Source organism: Pleurodeles waltl, chromosome 7 (assembly GCF_031143425.1).
Source record: "Pleurodeles waltl isolate 20211129_DDA chromosome 7, aPleWal1.hap1.20221129, whole genome shotgun sequence".
Classification (NCBI taxonomy): domain Eukaryota; kingdom Metazoa; phylum Chordata; class Amphibia; order Caudata; family Salamandridae; genus Pleurodeles; species Pleurodeles waltl.
This window is the reverse complement of record NC_090446.1, coordinates 1,059,251,456-1,059,272,965: the sequence shown is the minus strand read 5'-3', so window position 1 is coordinate 1,059,272,965 and position 21,510 is coordinate 1,059,251,456. Positions and strand designations below refer to the sequence as shown.

The window sequence follows — 21,510 nt, the reverse complement described above, 5'->3', positions numbered from 1 at the left end:
ATGTCCTCTTTTCCTGGAGAGAAAAGATATACAAGTTCACAGCACTACTATTTGGGATGTCCCCAGCCACACGGTGTTTCACCAAACTGCTTCATCCTGTGGTAGAATTCCTAAGATTCAAGAGTGTTGGGTTGATCATTTGGCTTGATGACATTCTACTGGTAGATTAATGCAAAACAACAACTGAACTATTGCATTGTTGCAAGATCTTGGCTTTCTGATCAATAGGGGGAAGGCAGAACTGCCTCCCAGTCAATCCACAAATTTTATAGGTTTTGTGATAGACTGACTGGCCCCCACTGAGTCTTCCAGGGAAGAAAGTATGAGGGCCAAGAAGGAGCTGAGGAAGGCCCTTACAAGGAATATATTGTCACTCAATTAGCTAGGATTGTGGGACTTCTCTTATTGTCCAATCAGGTGACTTTTCTGGGGCCCCTCCCATATATGGCAGTGCATAAACGGAAGTCATCCCAAATGAGGAGCGAAATCACACCCATTTGGAGTCAGAAAAAGTGCTGCAGGATGCCAAGATGAAGAGTCACTAGTGGTTGTATTATATGGAGGTTTGGAATGGAAGAGCAATCTCCAGATCGGCTCCAGGAGTGATCAGTCAGGTACAGGTGTAGTGACATCTCCATGAGGGTAGGCAGGATAGAGACAGTTGGATGCACACATCAATCACCAGTAGCTCTTGGCAGGATTGTTCATTATTAAGTCAAGTGAGGAGGGACAAGGTGCTGTGCTGTATTCTCCTCAGAAAAGACAATGGGGGTCATTACAACCTCGGCGGTCTTGGAAAAAGACCGCCGAGGCTGCGGAAGCCAGAATACCGCCATTGCCAGCGGTATTCCTGGCTCCCTATTATGACTTTTCCGCTGGGCCAGCGGACCGTAACAGTGTTACCGTCCGCTGGCCCAGCGGAAAAGCTACATCAACATTGCTGCCGGCTCGTAATAGAGCCGGCGGCAATGCTGATGTGCAGCAGGTGCAGTATCACCCATCGCGCATTTCACTGCCCGAAATTCAAGCAGTGAAATGCGTGACGGGGCTATGCCTGGGGGCCCCTGCACTGCCCATGCCAAGTGCATGGCCAGTGCAGGGGGCCCCCAGGGGCACCCCAAGTCCCCTTACCGCCAGCCTTTCCATGGCGGTGTTTACCGCCATGGACAGGCTGGCGGTCGGGGACTCATAATCCCCAGGGCAGCGGTGCCTGGGCGGTATAGTGGAGGGCCCGGCGGTATGGCCGTGGCTATTGCGCCACGGTCATAATATCTGGTGGAACACCGCCAGCTTGTTGGCGGTGTTACCGCCAGGGTCGTAATGACCCCCAATGTGTCCGCATTCAGATACATTGATTGACTGGGGGCCCTTGGTCTAAGGGATTGCAGAGATAGCGAGAAGTCTTGGCAGTTCTGCCTGGAGAGTCTTATTTTAGTAACAGTGGAGTATCTTCTAATTTGTCACCATGTTCTGGGAGCCCAGAACTACAAATTCATTCTAAAAACTAAATGGTTTCTGGACCACAGAGTCTTGGCTGTTCTTCTGTAGGGATGGAGACCTAGCGAGACAGATGTCACTGCTTCCAGACTAACAATCAACTGCTGAATTACTTCAGTTGCTATATGTATCCGGGAGCCAAGGCAGTGGATGAGTTCATGCAGAATGGGACAGGGGCTCCCAAGTATGCTTTTCCCCCTTTGGCAATGATAGCCAGACACTGCACACACATAGCGGATGATTGGATTCAGGTGGCTGTTTCCTATGTACAATCAATCCTGCCAGACTGCGAAGGAGGGCCACAACCTATGGTATTGGAAGGTTCCCTAAAGCTGATGGCATGCAGGATTATAGGGAAAGCTGGTAGAGCTCGGTTCTTTCAGAAATTGCTTTCAGACTTATGTAGCATGCTTGTGCGGAAGGCACCATTAAGAGGTACCACTCAACCAGGAGACTGTTACACTGGTGTGTGGCCAGGAATTTAGATCCACATGGGACAGGAACTGTGCATCTACTGAGTGCCTTCTTAGAGTTGGTAGAGGATGCATTAGCACAGAGGACCATAAACATCTTCAGGTTGGCAATTTCTGCAAATAATTTGTCTGTAAATGAGGTGCCAACTGGGCTTCTCTTCAGATAATCTGACTGTGAATGAGATGCCAGTGGGGGGAGGGCGTATCTGCAATTTTGCTAGTTGACGAGCAGTGTTTGGCTCTCTAGACCCCAAAACCCTGCCAGTGGTGCCTTTGGGAAATTAACTTGGTGCTAAACCTTTTTCTGTCTTGACAGTATAATAAATTCCTTCCCAGGAAAGGTGTTTTCACCTAAGCTGGTGATGTTCTTGAGTTTGGTCTCCTGCAGACAAATGTCTGCAGTTAAGGCACTGAGTAATAGCTGTATGACCTTTAATCCACGATGATAGTTTTTTTACAAATGCCTAAAGGACAAAGACCAATACTAGGTATATTTCTTATCAAGCCTTTTCAGAAACTGTGTATGGTTTGTTGTATAAAAGCTTTACAGGAGATGATAGCACAGCGGAGACTCGAGGAACAACATCTGCCTTAGATCTTGCTGAAGAAGACTATCACAGCATTTTTTGATTCTGACAATGAGTAAAGGGGACTATTCAAGAGGCTAGAACTAATGTTTCAGATTTTGGGGCACATTCACCCAGAGAGGTCATGGCGTCTAAGAACTTGATGCTTAGTGGATGTCTGAAAAATATTATTAATGCAGTAGATTAGTCAGAATTGACTTTAAAAAAAAATGTTACTTCAAGCTAATTGCAGGAGGTAACACTGTGAGTGGTGAGGAAGCTTTAAACATGCAGTCCAGTCCTGATAGAATGTAAAAAGGCCTAGTTATTGAGAATGAATCATTTGATTCTATTACGGAGAAGGAGGTAAAGATTATAACGCCTAACGATCACTATAATAGATACTCAGTCCCGCCCAGGATGAACTTTGCTGAGGGGTAAGTAAGAAATACACAAGTTTTTCTCTGCAATGTGGAAATATTTTGCCTGAAAGCTAAAAGAATAGAACAACTGTTTACCTTGCCGCTTTCTAGGTGCACAGCAGAAGAATGAGTAATTTGTAGGACAGTGAAAGATTTTCATAAAATGAGAATGTGTGAGATTTCACAGCATTTGGGGCATGAGGATTTGTGGTCTGGGTGTAAAAGAAACACTGGAAGCCAAGAGGGTACGTGTGTGTTTTATTACAACATCAGACCTGCCTGCTGCACCTGGTTCCCTCTGAACCTTCAGGTCATTTGAAATCACAGGGCTGTGAAGTAACTCCATAATATAATGTTGCAGACACCACACATCTTCCCTTCCCATACTCACAACATTGATGAATTTATGAGACCCAAACACTTAATGAAGAAAATCAATGTTAAAAAAAAAAAGGAAAGACAACTTAAACAACAACCTGAAATATTTTCACAAGCTCCCTTGACAAGGAAAGACACTACAGGAAGAGATGATTTAAGCAGCATAGGTCATTAAACACAAATGGTCTCTTCTGAGTGTGTTTGTCCAAATAATTTTTCTTGACTCTCAATTTGAACATGGACTATCAAAATGTTCCAACACCTGGCCTTTCTTATATTTGAGTTAGGCAAATTTTCATTAGCCTCCTTTCCCATAGTTCCTGCCCAGTACAACCACCCTACTCAGATTCAAAATAAGAATATCCTTGGGTTTCAGTACACTGCTGAACGACTTCACCATCTTCCTAGGTTTAGGATATTATTTACCATTCTCGGGACCCCACAGGAGTGAACATTTTCACCTTCATCTTCATGCCTCCTCTACTGAAACACCATTCTAATCATTTCTTCACTTCTTCTAACCTGGAACCAATTTGCTATGAGGTCTTCTACCATGCCAAATTTAGACTGCGTTTTGATCAAGGTAAAATGAAGAGAATGTCTGTATCCTACTAATCTCTCTTGCGAAACCTTCTTCCAGTCCAATCTGTCTGCCCATGCCAGTTGAATACCTTCCTACAAGGAACAATTCAAAAGGTTCTACCATGCCATTACTTCCCAGATGATACAAAGAATGAGATTTGTGTACAATACTGCTAAATTCCAGAAACCCCTCTACTTACCTAGAACATAATTGTACTCCTTTTTCTGTAAGTATTACTCTTGGGAAACCCCCTTGAAGAAATAACTCCTCCAAGAATTTAGTAACTATTTCTGATGTAATATCTCCCATGGAAGTTATCTCTGGTCACCTAAAGAACATATCCATGGCCACAATTAAATAGGCAGTAAACTCTTCACCTTCTTTAAGAGGTCGTACAACGCCCACTGATATCTCCTCCCACGGTCCACATTGTATGCCCCTAAAGACCATGGGTGGAACATGAGGTATGTATACTTCACACTTCCTAATTACTCCCGCTACTTCCAGATCTAAGATGGGCTGCCTGAAACCTACAATAAACCACTTCTCGGTCTTTACAACACTAAAGTACCCTTCGTGGGCTAAAATACCTTACTCCTGACCTTAACAGTTCAGCCTAGCCTTACCGAATAAAAACTTCTCCCTCCTAGTCAACTCCTCTTACCTTGAAGAAGGGATATAGTTCTAACTCTATCATCTTCTTGTCTGGCCAAACTTTATTTTACTAATCTCTACACTTCTCTCGTAAAATATCTTGTTCGAACTCATTCTTCAACTCGATCTCCTGTAGGACTCCTTGTTATAGCACAAACGTTTTCATGTATCCACATATTGTCTACCACGGCGCCCTCCATTGACATGGATTCAGCTTGCACCAATTTAGAAGAAAAAAAAAAAAAATCTACTACACAACTGATTCTACCAAGTCTTTAGCAATAAAGGTGTATGCTCTTAATGTTACAACCCAATCCCAGCAGTATGCAATGTCAAGACCTTTTTTTCATGAAACTTTCTTTCAGAGGTTTATAATCCCATCTAGTCGTAAAATACCACCCACCACATAGAAAACATAAAAACTTCTTGACAGCCAAATTCACTGCTACTGCCTCTTTTGCTATTACTACATAGTTGAGCTCTGCACCTTTCAATATTCTAGAAGCAAAATAAATTATCCTCTCCCAATCAATCACCCTTATTTGCAGAAGAGATACACCCAGTCCTTTGTGACTCAATAGGACAACAGAAAGGTCTCCTTAACTGGAACAAACAGCTTTTACTCCGGAGTCATCCATAGCTCTCCTTTAAGATGTTCAAACTTGTTTTAACAACAACTATTCCAAACAAAATTCCTTACCTTCCTTGCACACTTCCCTCGTGGCTAAAGTCTTGTATGATAGGTTGGGTGTCAATCAACTATAAATGTCCACTGTGCCCAAAACAAGACTATCTCCTATTTACTTGTTGGAGTTTCAAGGTTACATATCACAGTGGCTAAATCGGTCTTTGGTTTCACTCCTTGTCAAAAGGAATGACCTAAACACATTAGCCAGTCCCTGCAAACTTTCATGAAATGTATTATGATGATCTACAGATGCCACATCTAATATGGCAAAACATTTGGCATCTGTGACTTTGGAACGTATATCCACCAAATTCGGCACTTTAAATATGTCCACCTACACCTCCCTATTCCAGCCTCTTAGACCCACACAAGCTCTTACTTTTCCATTAGCTTTATGGGCTACCAAAATAAAATCTTTGAAGAGAGTACTGAGTTTTGGTAAATAAAGCAGAACAAGTTTCTTTATAGTTATTTCAAACTCATTTGGATCGTGGACATCCTCATGACTTAATTCAGGCAAATCTTCCAATGCTTCTTGCCTCTTTGCACCCAAACAAAACATTAGGAGTAGAAGCTTTCTTTCTGCTCCGGATTTAGACACACACACACGTTTAACATGAAAATACTCCCCACTCCCCCCATTTATTCCAGAGTAAATTTGGTTCCGCATGTTGTCTTCCAGTCTGTATGCCAATGGTAGAAAGAAAATACTAGTAAAATGTTTTTTGTGGTTAAAACTTCTAGCCAAAACAACACACAAAAAATCTGGATGGTCTTCTTGAATTATGGCAACACTAAGTCAAGAAAGCTTCAAGTTATTCTCAACATAAAATCATCAAGAACTCTTGTATAGGTCACAGTTTAAACATGTTCAAAAACTTTTCATCCCTTTGTGATGAAACCACACATTTTGAAGTACACGCTTGTTCTTTTAGCAGTGTCTTGGATCCTAATTTAAAGTGTGCAACACAGCTGGCTACTATGTGCCAGTTACACACAATGCTTCACAGCGGAGGCCAAGGTTTGTAACGAAAATGATGCATTGATGCACACTAGGTGCAATTACAACAGAGATCTGATTCCTCTCCTTTTACAGTGATGCTAACTCATTGCATCATGCAGTATACTTATAGGCACACCTTTAATGATGATCTTGCTTTAACTTAGTGTTGTCAGTTTGTGCATGTGAATGCATGCACAGCCCTTCACACTGACTTTAGACTGAAGTGTTCCAGTACAGCACACAGTTGTTTCTACACCTTCATGCACTGACGTCTGACAAAAGCTTTTCTTAAAAAACACCACCTAAGTGTTCCACATCTGCTGCCTTCCCGTGACTTCAAGTAGGGTGTGAGAAAAACACAGGTGCTGTGCACTAAATCAGTACAAGGGTGACTCAGTGCACCTCTTTTTCCAAACATATATTTTTAAAGCTGCAAAAATCAGGATTGTTGTTCAGTCATAGACTTAGCAGGTAAAACTACATCCAACTAGCGTTTCTTCTCTGCATGAAATTAACTTTCATTTATCGTTGTTTACACCAACAAACTCCTGGTAGCTCGCCACCCATGCAAAAGAGAAACTAGAATCCAAGTGGATAAGTATATGAGATTTATTACATCCTCAGCCACCAACTATCTACTGCAACTGCTACCCTCAGAACATTCCTGTCACAGGGGTCTAAAGTAACTCCATAACACAATGCTGTAGACACTACTTATTTATTACTCCCCCCCCCCCCTTTGTTCATGGGTGTGAGGATTTGGGTGTATTATATATGGCATGGCTGTTGGGCCTTATTGTGCAGCACACTCACAAATACCATCTTGGGGCCATTCAGGCTTGTTTACTTAACCTTAAGCTCAAACCTGGGTGGCTGCGAGCAGTAAGGCTTGGCAAAGGAACTACGTGTAAAGCATTTAACAGCACCACACAATGAAATAAGAACGTCACAACACACGAAAGAAGACACCAATTTATAAAAATAAAATTATACTTTTATGAATTTTTAGAACAAAATCCACCAGAGGGTTCTGGAGATACAGATTTTAGATGCTATCGCTTAACTGCAACCTCAAACAAGCATTGGTCAACAAAAACTTTTTTAAAGTATGGAATAGTTAGCTACTCCGGCACAGTTTGTGCGGCCAATTCCGGCAGGACAGAGGTCTAGGGTTCGAGAATGGCCACTTTAGACAGATACCTGGCAACCAGAGCGTTTTTAAGACAGGATCCAGACTTTACAGAATGACCGTCATAGACATCACCGGAGTGCTCCTTATGCTGAGGAATGCACGTGAAAGGTGCCCAAAGGATGCTCCAGTTGTGCTGTGGTCAACAGGGATACCTTTGTGGTTGCTCCTCATTCCATGGGTGTGTCAACACCAGGGCAGTGCGCGCTCTATTGGCGACTAGAATGCAAAAACCCAGCACTCTCAATACAATATAATTTATGCATTGTGCTGATATGTTGTTGTTTAACCTTTTGCATTGCAGAGTTCAATCCTGAAGACTTATTTTTAATGTGCTTACAAATGCTGTTCATTTGCAATGTATTGCTGCAGGCTTTCAGAGTATGTTAGGGTGTGGTCACTTTCCAGGGCCTTCTAGAGACTTTCCCTGCAACATGCCTGGGTGTGGTTGTGGGCAGGGCCAAGACTCTATAAAAAGGAGCCAGCCCAGCTCCAAGTGCTCACTATTCAGAGGTCCTGATGCAGAGCAGCAGCTACTTCCTGAGCTCCTGTCCCGGTGGCCCATTTGATCTTCCAGACATCTGACTTTCATTCTTCATTTGGAGATCCTTGTTCTGGGCGGTAAGACGGTGGTCGGGCTGGCCTCCCGAAGCCGTTATCAAGAACTCTCATGTTCCTGGGCCTAATTCTTTTATGATTTGACAGAGTACTTTGCACGTGTGAAATATGCGCTTGAGTGTTTGTGACATTTGCAGGGTGACTTGCGAATCTGCAAGACGTGCAATTCGTTTCATGATAATTTAATCTTGTTATTCATTGCGCGCTACCATTTCTTGACATTTACATGGTGGCTTAAGAATCGGCAAAAGACGCGTGATTCGTTTCATTGTACTTTGATCTTGTTGTTCATTGTGAGCTGGCATTTACATCGTGGTTTACGAATCGGCAAGACGCGCGATTCGTATAATGATGATTTGACTTAGATATTTATTGCGTGCTATCATTTCTTGGCATTTTACATGGTGACACTTGAATTGGCAAGACGCACGATTCTCTCCTCAAGTTTAATTCATGTTGTTTATTGTATGCCACTATTCTAAGATATTTATCATGGAATATTCAAGTTGACAAGTTATGTGATTTGTTTTCCTGAATCCATACTCTGTTATTCATGGTGCACATTCCTTTTATGGTGTTTACTATATATATATATATACACATATAAATCTACAATATGCGCAATTTGTGTTGAAACATTTTAAGAATACACAGAAGATCAGAGTTTCTAGATGCAATATTGTATGGCTCTAGTATGCATTCTCAAAAAAGGATTTATATGACTGGTTTAAAATTTAGTCAGAATGTTTTTCTGATTCTCATGTAAAGGAAAGTACTTGAATAAGAAAGTTTTCATTTAATCCATCTTGATTCCCTTACAGGTATCCGCCCATCTTGAAACTTAGTCATTTTAAACTTAATTCTTAGATTGTTCATGTTTTCAGAATGACTATGCTTAGAATCATAGTCTAGTATTGATTTCAGGAGATATAATTTTCATATTGTGTGTTCTAACCTTTTTCTTACTATAGGTCTCCTTCCCAGCTGTTTCCCTTCCTAATCCCCTCTTCAACTCTCTTAGCCTCTATGATTTATCTATCAGAGTCTTGGAGCTGTTCAATGGTGGACGTGTCGGGAATGTGCGCAGACCCCGAGGATCTGGTGACTCCGACAGGTGAAGTGGGGCGAACTTGGCTACAGAGTTCAGGGTCCTTTATGTTGCAGTAGGCGGCCAGCTGAAACTGGGCTACCGTGAAGTCTGGTCCTTGGTTGGGGCAAAATCCTTAGGTGGGGGCTAGTGTCCCTTGGGTGCAATGAATCCGGGTCAGGCTGACTCGGGTATAAAACTTTTGGCTATCTCAGATTTGTCCTCTTGGGTGCCCAGAGACTGGTAGCGACAAACCTTCTGGAGGTGGCTAGCAACTTGTCAGGTTGGGAGTCTTCAGCTCGTGTCCCTGAAGCTGGTTCCAAGAGAACAGCCGACTGTTTCTTACGAGTCAATGCTGTGGGTTGGGGCTGGAAATCAACTTTTTTCCCCTGAGCTAGGAGCTGCAAACACAGGCCAAACTTTGCTAGCCCAAAATGCAGCAGGTGCAGTCCTTTCAACAGTGCAGCCTTTGTGTGAGTTCAAGGACTCTTCGGTCCTCTCTCTGATTCCTGCGTGATCCGAGGGTCAGCGTGCCAGGGATGCCATATTTATTTCCAGGAAATTCCCCAGAGGGGACCATGCGGTCACTAACTGTTGGAAATGGCACTTTTTGCAGGGCATTCTTCCTCCTATTTTGTTAGGTCTGTTTTTGCTGATTTATTGTCTCTGCGCACTTTACCACTGATAATCAGTGCTAAAGTGCAAGTGCTCCCTATAGAAATTGTACTATTGATTGTTTTATCCATGATTGGCATATTTGATTTACTAGTAAAGTGTACTAGAGGTGCCCAGGGCCTGTAATTCAAATGATACTAGTGGGCCTGCAGCACTGGTTATGCCACCCACATTAGTAGCCCTGTAACCATGGCTCAGATCGGACACTGCAGTGTCTGTGTGTGCAGTTTTAAACTGCCAATTCAACTTGGCAAGTGTACCCACTTGTCAGGCCTAAACCTTCCCTTTTAATACATGTCAGGCACCCCTAAAGGTAGGCCCTAGGTAGCCCCAGGGGCAGGGTATGTTTATGGTAGGACATATACTAGTGTGTTTTATATGTTCTAACAGTGAAATACTGCCAAATTCGGTTTTCACTGTGCAAGGCCTATCTCTCTCATAGGTTAACATGGGGGCTGCCTTTAAATATCCTTAAAGCGCAGATTCCCTTTGAGAGTAGATGAAGATGTGGAGTTTAGGATCTCTGAACTTACAATTTAAAAAAAAGGAGAAGAGCTGAAGGAGGAGTACTATCCCTTTACTGTGCTGCTTTGCTGGACTGGCCTGCAGTTGCTGCTTCTGCCTGAAAAGAGTGCAAAGGGTGAACTTTGCTGTGTGTCCTGCTTGAGAAAATTCTCCAGAAGCTTGGAGTAGAGCTTGCCTCCTGTTGGAAGTTTCAGAGACACCAAAGACTTCAGTTTCCTCGACCTGCAGCATTGGGAACTGTGTGTTTTGTGCTGTTCAAGAGGAGAAGCCACTGCGACGCCGCCAACGATGCCGCTGGCTTGCACGGTGACCTGCAGACGCCACACAGAGTCGCATGGCCCCGCTTCGCACCACGACCCTGGTCTCACCGACGCCGTCATCGGACTTCACTGAGCCGCTGCTCACACTGCGACCTATGGGCCCCGCACTCCAGCATTGCCTGCTCACACCTCAGCCTGGGCATCCCCGACTACACCGTTCCTGCTGACACCGGCGCCGCTGCCTGCACCTTGGCCTGTGGACACCGCTCGTGAGGTACACGAAGCACCGTCCCCCCCTCACCGCAGCCTCGGTCCACCAACGCCAGCACCATCGACTCCTGTGTCGTCACCAGGCATCCTGCCTGCACCGCGGCCTGTCGACACTGCTCGTGAGGGTCACAAAGCACTGACTCGTCCCGCACTGCTGGCTTGTGCCTACAGACGACAGCGCTTTAGCAACGACAACGCCGCTCCCTGCACCGTGACCTGTGGACACCGCACGTCACAGCGTCCCGCTTCACACCGCAGCCCTGGTTTCACCGCCGCAGCCACCGAGCCACTACCTACACTGCGACCTGTGGGCACCGCACGTCGCATCGTCCCTCTTCGCACCGCAGCCCCGACGACATCCACGCCAGCACACCTGACTTCATCAGCCTGGAGTTCGATCTGCAACGCGTGTGACCTCAAGGGCCCGACGACTCTGGAACCGACACCGCAACATCAGTGACGCCGCTCTCCAGAGCTTACCGCGAGCATCACGACTCCCTGCAAATCCAAGGTACTGTTTGCGGGTCTTCCCGACACCGTAGCTGGCCCGCAACGCCGTGGCCGGCCTGAACTGTTGGTTTTCTTGATTACAACACCGTGATAGCCCCAGGCGGAGCTATCGACTTCAAAGAACTGTAGTTTTGAGTGAATCTTGCAGAAGTAATATTTTTCTTACTGTATGTTGGATTTTTATCGTACTTGGTCTTGTTTTACATAGATAAATATTGGCTATTTTTCTAAAACTGGTGTGGTGTCCTTTTGTAGGGTATTTACTTATTACTGTGTGTTATGTGCAAATGCTTTACACTGCTTCTGAGATAAGCCTGACTGCTCGTGCCAAGCTACCAAGGGGGTGAGCAGGGGTTATCTGAGCGGGTATCTCCCTTATCCTGACTAGAGTGAGGGTCCCTACTTGGACAGGGTGCAAACCGACTGCCAACTAGAGACCCCATTTCTAAAACTAACCAGTGGATTACTGGGTACCCTTCTACCTAGAGACGAAGCACCTCTGATGTGTGGCATCTGGCTATCCCAGTATCCCACATTCTTGCTGCTTTCAAGTTGGCACAACCCTGCCTCAGTCAGGAGCTTGGTAGCCCACGCTAAAGGTGTGGCTACCACAGGGCTTCATGTGTACGGTAAAACAGATTTGGGGGCGAGTTTTCCATCCTTATCCCTGTCTCCAGTCTGTATGCAGGAACAAAAGGCATCCTGCTTAGGGGTGCTTGTGCTACTTCCATCAACAAAGGTGGCTTCCCCTTTGAAGCTCGCCTTTCAGGCTAACACCCTGAGTGGCTATCCTGGGAGAAGACGTGACACCTCACTCTGCAGCAACTGCCTTTATTTCTGGGCCTGGGAGTCGTGCATATGTCTCCCTAAGTGGTCAGAAGGTTGTATGTGCCAGGGCCTTTCTGAGGCAGCTGGACTGACAGGAGTACAGAATGGCAACTTTCTAAAAGTTGCTAAACTTTATTTGTGTTACTAAATTCTACTTGAACATCAGGTAGGGTTTGATTCCACAATTTGAAACCTTACATGACCTAGTTAGGTAATCCTATTCAGGAGTTAGCCGGAGTGGGATGCCAACTGGTAACCCTGTGTTTGCCAATGGGGTTACCAACTATATCCACAGCAAACGGCTAATTTGGAAGTGCTGCTTATAAGACATATTACAAATCTATGTCCTACTTAAGAAAAAACACCTCTCTACCATAGGGTTCTATAGGGCTTTCTTAGGGGAGGCATATATATTGTTAAGGAATAGGGTGGCTTTGCTGTTGGTGTGAATGGCAAAGTCAAACAGGTACTGTAAACAGTTCTTCCAGTCTGCAGTGGCAGGCTGGGAGCCAGTTTGTACTTTGTCACACACAGGGTGGCACAAACAATGCTACAGCCCCAAGCAGACAATCTGCCTTTCAAACCATAGATTATATTATTGACTTATAAGTCAGCCCTTGCCAATTGGGTGTATCAAATTCGACATGCAATTTGTATTAGGTCAGAACACTGGGACAGAGGTGCAGTTAGCAGGTCTCAGTGCACTGTCAGAGCCAAAAAAAAACAGTAGCATCAATCCAAAAATATGTGGGTGAACCTGAAAAAAAAAGAGGCATTTCCTCACAACAAGAAAAGTAGTTTTTGTTTTTTAGAGATGTTAACTAGCAAACCGTTGCTTAGTAATTGAAGGGAAGCCCTTGTCTGTGGGTCACTAGGAGAATCAGAACTTACCTTCCGGGTGGCAAATACAATTTACATTTGGTTGCCATCAGAATAGATGAACGATCTGCTGCGAAAATGTGAGCAATCATAAATTAGAATGCATCAGACAGAAAGCTTGTACTTGGCTCGAGAGAGACGTGGTATATAGTAAAGGGAAATGTGGAAATCCAGCTAGCTCTAAAATCGGGAACGACTCACTTTTCACCAATAAACAGGTTTGAAACTTTTCACATAATACAATATCAACATTTACCGATCTAACAATAACAGTCTATAAAAGACCCACAACTGCAAATACTGACTAGAACCAGAAGAGCTACGGCGCTAAGCAAACATCAGAAGAGCAATATACAAATGCTGAAACTGTAACAAAAGTGCTGCTGCAAATACCGTTGGGACAGCACCTCCAAAATCCTGCAAGCGCCATCCTACTTGCGTCCCCGCTGTCTACGACAATTTGGAATAAAGAGGAGACGCGCACCACCAATGACTGGTACGACAATGTACTTGCTTGTGTCCGAGGACGATGGTCTTAACGACTGCAAGCACATCCCCAATAGCCCCAACACACGTACCTCTGTCGAGGACAGCGAGAAGTTGCTTCGCAAACATCATTATTTTCAGTTCTAATTTCAGGAAAAAACTGACACCAACTACGTCATGTGACACTTACGTAATTACACACGCCCATGTGGAGTTCTCTAACAGCACCCAACCACACAATTCGTAGGATACAAGGTCGTGATGGTCTCTAGCCGTGGAACCCCATTGGAGGAGCTTGAGGCGTAGTGGGAGGGAAATGCAAATCATACACGAGTTGGGAAGGATAACAGACGTAATACTATACGTGTACAGAGGCTGGGGCCATAGAAGACGGACTACAACGACCTACCGATTTCCAGAGCCTGCAGGGCCACAGACCTACAGGAAACAGCTTACTAAAGGAAGATAAAAGGCATCACGTTCTCAAATGTTATGCCCAACTAGTTGATACTGCTATGATCGTATTTAGGTACAGCTAAGTGTGAGATTTAGATGGGAAAAGCAGGAGAATTTAATTTCCACTTTAGTTTGAAAATGTTTTACTGAATAAAGAACAAAGTAATATGGATTCTATGTCAGGACCGGAGGCTTTGTGTTCTATATCAGGACTGGAGGCTTCCGATTATGCTTTCTCTCACTTTTCTGAGAAAATGAAAGCAGCCAATAAACAAACATACAAACAACTACATATCCCAACATTCCCAGTATTCCATATCCTGCCCAATCCCAGGCCTGCTCTCCATATAACTGTCTCTGTCTCTATAGTCCTTTTTCTTTCTTTGCTGCTTGCAGCCAGAGATAAGTACCTTACATTCCCATTTATCTTATGTATAGATTATATTAGATTGTTTATCAGACGGCCATGGAACGGGGTGTGAATGGCGCCTCGCTGGGGATTTCCACTGTTTTTTACATTTTGTCGCACTTGCGTGTCGACCAATTATTTTTTTAAAATTTAAAATCAGATCGGCCGCGGCGGGCACCAGCGTTTCTATTACTTGTTTAAGCATTGGAGCACCCGCGTGGGCGCTCCGGCTTGTTTCTGTGTGTATTTGGCCACCAGTGGAAGCCAAGTGAGTGTTGGATCGAGAGGATAGTCCTCTCTCTATTTTAACGAGCATGCATGCGTGAGTTGCTCTCCAAGGTCGTTTTTTCACTTTAGAGACCGGCTCGCGTGCTGCGCTTCGTTTTCCTCAAATTTTTCACCCCCATAATGCCCGGCAGGGCGCAAAAATGATAAAGGGCTTTGCCCTAGGGAAATAATAAAGTAGGTGCTCCCTCCACTTTGAACTTGACCATTCTGAGAGATTTGTCTCTCATTTGATAAGGAGTTTCTCCTCTGCTGACCAGCTGGGGCCAATTCCTCCCCCCTTTTTTTTTAACTCCCCTATAATCCTCTTGCTATTATTAACATGTTTTTTTATGCAGAAGAGGTCAAATACTATCAAGAAGAGGCAGAAGTGCCCTATGAACATCAAATGGAGGAGAGACTAGTACAGGCCCTGGGTCACCATGTGCAGGACTCTGTTAATCAGGCTCTGATAAAGGCCTTAAAACCTTTCACTCAACCCTTAGTGAGATTTGGCCAAAGAGAGTTGATGGGGCAACCCCCCCTCTGAGACTGGCTAGAGAGAGACAGTCTTCTGAATTGGGCCTTGCCCCAGGAGCCCCAATGGGACCCATTTCCTCAGCGGAAATCTTTACACGAATGGCTACCTTGGTCCTAAGAGATCACAAGTACGGTCCTGGGGTATCATTAGACTGAGGATTTTCCAGGCACTTTGAAAACACGCACTGAGGCAGATCAGTCCTCAGTCTCACAATCTTCTGCCTCGGACCTGGTGCTAGATGAGCGCAAACAGCCTTCTAAATGTAAACGTAAGTCCCGCCATACCACGGCAGAGACTGAGGTCCATAAGAATGTATTCTTTGACCCTGAGAATATAATTCATGCAAGGTCTACAGAGTGGGTTCCATCTGTTAAAGTAGCACACTATGTGCAGGAGAGACTTTGCAAGAGTTTCTATAAAGATGTGCATAACACCCTATGCTTGAAAAGTCCTCTTCCCTCTCTTCCCGACAAGGTAGCTGATTCCCCTGAACTGGACCCTAGTATGGCTTTGTTCCAATACGCAAAAGATCCTAAGAAAGGCCTGGATAGAGCCTGGAGAGGTTGTCAAGGCAAGCTTCTAAATATTTCAGGACCCCTCACAATGATTCTTGAGCTGGCGGTGCAGGCGAAAGACTCCAGTATACCATTAGATCCTGAAGCCATTCTCGAAGGGCACAAAGGGCAATATGCCTCCTTGGGAATGCCAACTGTGCCATGTCCACGGAGTGACGAAAGTCATTTCTAATGTGAATCGGCCCGAAGCTGGCCGAAATGGCCCCCTCAGAGCCTGGAACACTAGCTAATGGTCTGCTGTTTGGAGAAAAATTTGTGAAAGACCTGGGCAAGTATGTATCCACTTTTTTCGCACTTGATAGAGTTCAGACCTCTATGAAGAGGATGTTTAGTGGAGGCCTTTTTGCCAGGGCTGGATGCTATTGGGGCCGAGCGCCAGGCCAAGGTTTCTATCAGGCTTCATCAGGGTATCCACAGCGACGTCGTGGCACCTACCAAGCTACATCAGGATTCTATCCCTCCCAGAACAGGAGAGGCCTTGGTCGAGCCTACATAGGCAGTGGTAGAGGTGGCTTCAACAACACAGACGTCACAGCATCAGGTGAGAATAATCCCCTTTTCAGAAGTTATTCTGGGGGGAAGGCTGAAATGGTATTTAACTTCCTGGGAACAGATTTCTCAGGATCCTTGGATCTTGCAAACAGTTCAGGGTTTTAGACTAGAGTTTTATTTCCCTCCCAAACACGAAGCTGTTCCTCTTCATTTTTCCTAATCAGAGAGCAGTTTCATAGACAAAATCGCCTCACTTCTGCTCAAACAGGCAATAGTCAAGATGGTGGAGGATACCGTTTAGTCCTAAATCTAAAAACGTTCAGCTCCTGGATAGTGTACCGCCATTTCAAAATGGAGGGTATTCATCTATTAAGAGATCTGTTACAAGAAAAAGTCTGGCTTGTCCGACTAGATCTCAAAGACGCTTATTTAACAGTGCTAATTTTCCCTCCACATTGTTGTTTTCTTCCATTTTGTTGGAGAAACCTATGGTACGAGTTTACCATGCTTCCTTTCGGACTCTGTTCAGCTCCCTAGTCTTTCACCAAACTACTACGTCCAGTGGTACAATTCCTTCGAGAACGAGGCATTCTTCTCATTATATATCTCAACGACATTTTGATCATGGCCCAAACCAAAGAGTTAGCTCTTTTACATCTGTCTTGGTCATTCAGGTCCTGCAAGATCTGGGTTTCCTGATAGATTCTGACAAGTTGGTCACAAATCTCTCTCAATGTATAAAATTCTTAGGTTTTCAAATAGATTACATCAAAGCACAATTGAAATTACCTCCACAGAAACGAGCTTCGATCAAGAGAGAGTTATGGAGAGCCCTTGCCTCTTCGAATATATAATTAAGGACTCTTGCTCACCTGGTGGGGCTTCTAGCCTCTTCCTTACAAGTGATATTTCTGGGGCCCCTACACTACCAGGCCCTTCGACGCCTCAAAATCCTATTTTAGTCAGAACAGATTTTATTGACGGATGAAGCCAGGTCGGAGATTTTTTGGTGTCTGTGCCACATGGATGCGTGGAACGGCACAGCCATCTTTGCATACTCTCCGGAAGTGATAATAGAGTCAGATGCCAGTCAGTGGGGGTGGGGAGCTTGATGCGGAACAGTGGAAACAGGGGTGGGTGGGGGTGGGGGAGTGATGGTCTCCAGAAGAGTTGAATCTTCACATCAATTGTCTGGATCTCCTAGCGGGAGCTTTTGCGATTTGCTCTCTCTCTCTCCCCTCAAAGCCAGTTGTTGCATTCTGATACCTATGGACAACATATCAGTGGTGAGATAATTCAATCACCTAGGGGGGACCAGATCTTGCATTCTGGCGGAGATTGCCAAGAACTTTTTGCACTTTTGCCTAGAACATCAGATTTCAGTGACAGCGGAGTATATTCCTGGACACTCCAATGTGGTAGCAGACTGGAACTCTCGCTTTTTGCAGGATGACAGTGACTGGAAACTCCACTGGTCGGTTTTTCACAGTCTGGTGCGATGGTGGAGAGAGTGTTTACGACCTTTTTGCATAACGGCTCAATGCTCAGGTCCCACAGTTTAACAGTTGCAGACCAGATCCATTAGCCTTGGGATCAGATGCTTTTCTCCAGAACTGGACCATGGGTCTTTTTTATGCCTTCCCTCTGTTCTCCATGATTCAGAGAGTACTCTTTCAGGTGAAGAGACAATTGGCGTAGGTAATTTTTATGACACCCCTCTGGAAAGCTCAATCATGATTTCCAGTGGTGATGTCACTGTCATGTGCTCCTCCGGCTGTACTTCCATCCTTGCTTCTGGGTCTGGGGAATCTTCCTCACCCTCTGATACTACATGGACAATTGCCCCTCATGCCATGGAGACCTTCTGGAGACGCTGGCACATGCCAGGAGTTTCGAGAGACACTATGGCCCTCATTATGTTCTTGGCGGGATGCCCCGCCACGAACAGTGCCGGCAGTCAATGGAAGACTGCAAGTGTTGGCAGCCAGCATCCCGCCATATAATGACGCATGGTGGCTCACCGCTATCGATGACGGTGAGGCCCGCCATGCGCCATGCTGGCGGTCGGTGGTGGGGTGAATGCTGCTCCACCCTCACCGCCACGTCACTCCATAAACCGCAACGCCTATAATGAAGCAAGTATAGGCGTGGCGGTGTATGGAGGGACGGCTATGGCGGTGGAGCAGCATCCAGGAGACCGTTCCCTCCCAGAGCAGCGCAGCGGAAAAGGTAAGTGCTGTCTGTGAGGGAAGGGGGGTGTGTGTGTGAGTGCATGGGGGTGTGCGTGAGTGTATGAGGGGATGTGTGTTTGAGTGCATGTCTGCGTGTGTGCATGTACGTGAATGGGTGAATGTAGCTGTGGGGGGTTGGGGTGTGGGGGGAACTGTATGTAGGGGTGGGGGATGGTGAGAGTCGGTGAGGGGACCTGCATGGGGTTTTGGGGGTGGAGGTTTGGGGAGTCGGTTTTCAGGGTTTTGGGGGGTGGGGGCTGTTCTATGGGTTTGGGGGGGTTGGTATGGATTTCGGAAAGGGGGGAGGGGCCAGGCATGTCACATACTGGTGACAGGAATGATTATTCCTGTCACCCATATGCTTTCCACCAGGGATTACCTGGTGGGGTAACTAGCCAGAGAATCCCTGGTGGAAATGGGATCGTAATCCCACCGCCTGTAATGCCTCCACTGCCGGGTCGAATGTGCTCACAGTTGGCCCAGCAGTGCACTCTGGCCTGGCGGTGGGTGGTAGTGAACTGGCTGCTGTGCAGCCAGTTCACTACCATGTTCAGAATATGGCAGTCTGGTCCTCCATGCCGTTGGCGGTAATGACCACCGGCTTGGCGGTCCAGACCTCCATGTTCATAATGAGGGCCTATGTTCTTCTTATCCCAATCTTGGGCTGCTTCCACCTATAACAGATATGAAGCCTCCTGGAGACGATGGGTGAGTTGGTGCAGAGAACGGAGTATTGATCCGTTGGGGGCCCATGTTAATATGATTGCTAATTTCCTTTCAGATTTAGCTTCCCAGGGTTGAGTGTATAGGATCATTAATAATTTTAGATCGTCTATCTCTGCAGGACACCGCCATGAGGAGGGTAAGTCTGTGGATGAGCATCCTTTGTTTTGAAAGCTTTTGCGAGGTATTTGGATGGTCAAACCCCCCCCCCCCCAACCTAGATATACAACGTTATGGGACATTGATATTGTTCTGTGTATTCTGAAATCCTGGCCATGTGATGAAGATCTATCTCGTAAGCAGTTGTCAGCCAAGCTTACTGTGCTTTTATGTCTTATTTCATGTTGACATGTGTCCGATGTATGCATGCTTGATTTAGCAGGTAGAGTATTTACTCCTTCAGGAATTTCTTTCACTATTTACAGACGTACAAAGACTGCAACTAAGTGTATTTCTATCCAGCTTTTCCCCATTGTCAAAAATTGTTGGTTGTAAAATGTTTGAAGGCTTACGAAAACTGCACTCGGGAATTTCATAAAGATATTCTGGGACAATTTCTCATTTCATTACAAAGTCCATTTTCTCCGGTATCATCAGCCACCTTTGGCCAGATGGGTCAAATGGTAGCTAGGGGAGGCTGGTATAGATACCAGCGCTTTGGAGCACATTCAGTGCGTGGTGTCATGGCATCCAAGTCCCTTGGTGCTGGTTCTCGTTTAGAAGATATTATGGCTGCCGCAGATTGGTCTTCTGACACTACATCTAAGGTTTTTTTATTTTATTATAAACCTATTGTTGGTGTGGCATCTGTTGTGATGGATCAGCTTTGAACTAGCATTATCCAAAGCCTCCGGTCCTGACACAGAATAAAACATTTTCTAGCATTCACATCAAGAATTTTCAATTCTATTAAGGACACGGAGGCGAGGATTATCCCAACCTTAGTACTTTTATTATATTTTCTAAACAATTGTTTTACTGTGATATATGCAATACAGTTCGATTTACATGTATAATGTATTTTCTCATGTACTTGTTTTTTCGTACCCACCCATGTTTTCATTGTCATTACCAGTTTACTTCCACCTTTTCCTTCCATTGGTAGGATCCGACAATAAAGGTGCTTGAATAATCAGGAGTACGCATAAGGACAAGATGGTCGCGCCAGTGTTCAGCAGATGGCTTCAGTTCTTTGTTCCTCTTTGGGACTTTCGAGAATCCAGTTAGTGGAGATCAGGTTGTCATGTTGTTTTATTGCAAAGAAAGAGGAAGGACTATAAAGACAGAGACATTTTATGGAGAGAAGGCCTACGATTGGGCAGGATATAGACTACTGAGAATGTTGGGATATGTAGTTTTTTTGTATGTTTAATGTTTATTGGCGGCTGTCATTTTCTCAATAAAGAAATAGAAAGCATGATCTCCCTGCCTCCGTGTCCTTAATAGAATTGAAAATTCTTGACAAGAAAGCTAGACATTTTTTCATTATGCTTTCTCTTTTTTACTGTCAACACACAGCAGCCAAAAAAAAAACAATACTACATTTCCCAAGAGCCCCACTACCTCGCTATGACCCCAAATCAGGGCCTACCATCTACTATATAGATTTTAACCACCATAGTCCATCCTCTTTCTTTGCTGCTTGAGCTAAGTACAGTTCTCCCTTACCCTTAGGCTAAGTGTTGTTTATTCAATGTGGCGCGACTTTTTGCCTTCAGGGTCCTAGTAATTATCGCTTTAATTAATGCGCCCTACGTGCAACCTGTGTTGTTGTATCGGCACTTGAGTTTTGCCAATTTTTGCTGTTAGCTAGTGAGTAGTTGATTGGGGAGGCTGCGCAACTCATCTGGAGCAGTCCTCTTTTTGCCACGCGTGTCGTGCCTGCACACAGCCCCGTTTTTGGGTTCTGTGAGAGTGCGTTTCATTGGCTGAAAGGGAATCCGTTGTGCTCCTTCACCCCCCCCCCGTCCTTCGCCCGAAGGGGCTGCAATAATTCATTGAGAGCCTGGCTCTAGGAGATATTTGGTGCTCCCTCCTCCAAAATTCAAATGTAATAATTACCGGCAAGGGCCTGTTTAAACCCTCTTAGCACCTGAGTGTCCCCCTATTGAAAATGTCAGTGCAATAGGATTGGGAGGCATTGATAGAGCCTGGCCTGGATGCAGGGACAAATAAGTAGACATTTCAGGCCCCCTTATCAAGATCCTAGATCTAATGGCGCAATATGG

At 45.1% G+C, this 21,510-nt stretch overlaps 1 protein-coding gene across 5 annotated transcripts in view; it reads right to left on the bottom strand.

The window, feature by feature from the left end:
• LOC138245921 (zinc finger MYM-type protein 1-like) overlaps window positions 1–13,787 on the bottom strand; it is a 69,005-nt gene extending 55,218 nt beyond the window's left edge. For 2 of the 5 annotated variants that reach the window (XM_069199985.1, XM_069199983.1), the window contains exon 1: window positions 13,684–13,785. The gene's annotated coding sequence lies outside the window, so the exon portion shown is untranslated. Of the gene's footprint in view, window positions 1–13,498 lie in introns of all 5 variants that reach the window. The other 3 variants (XM_069199987.1, XM_069199986.1, XM_069199988.1) reach the window with 3 other exon arrangements.
• Between the last annotated feature and the right edge of the window lie 7,723 nt (window positions 13,788–21,510).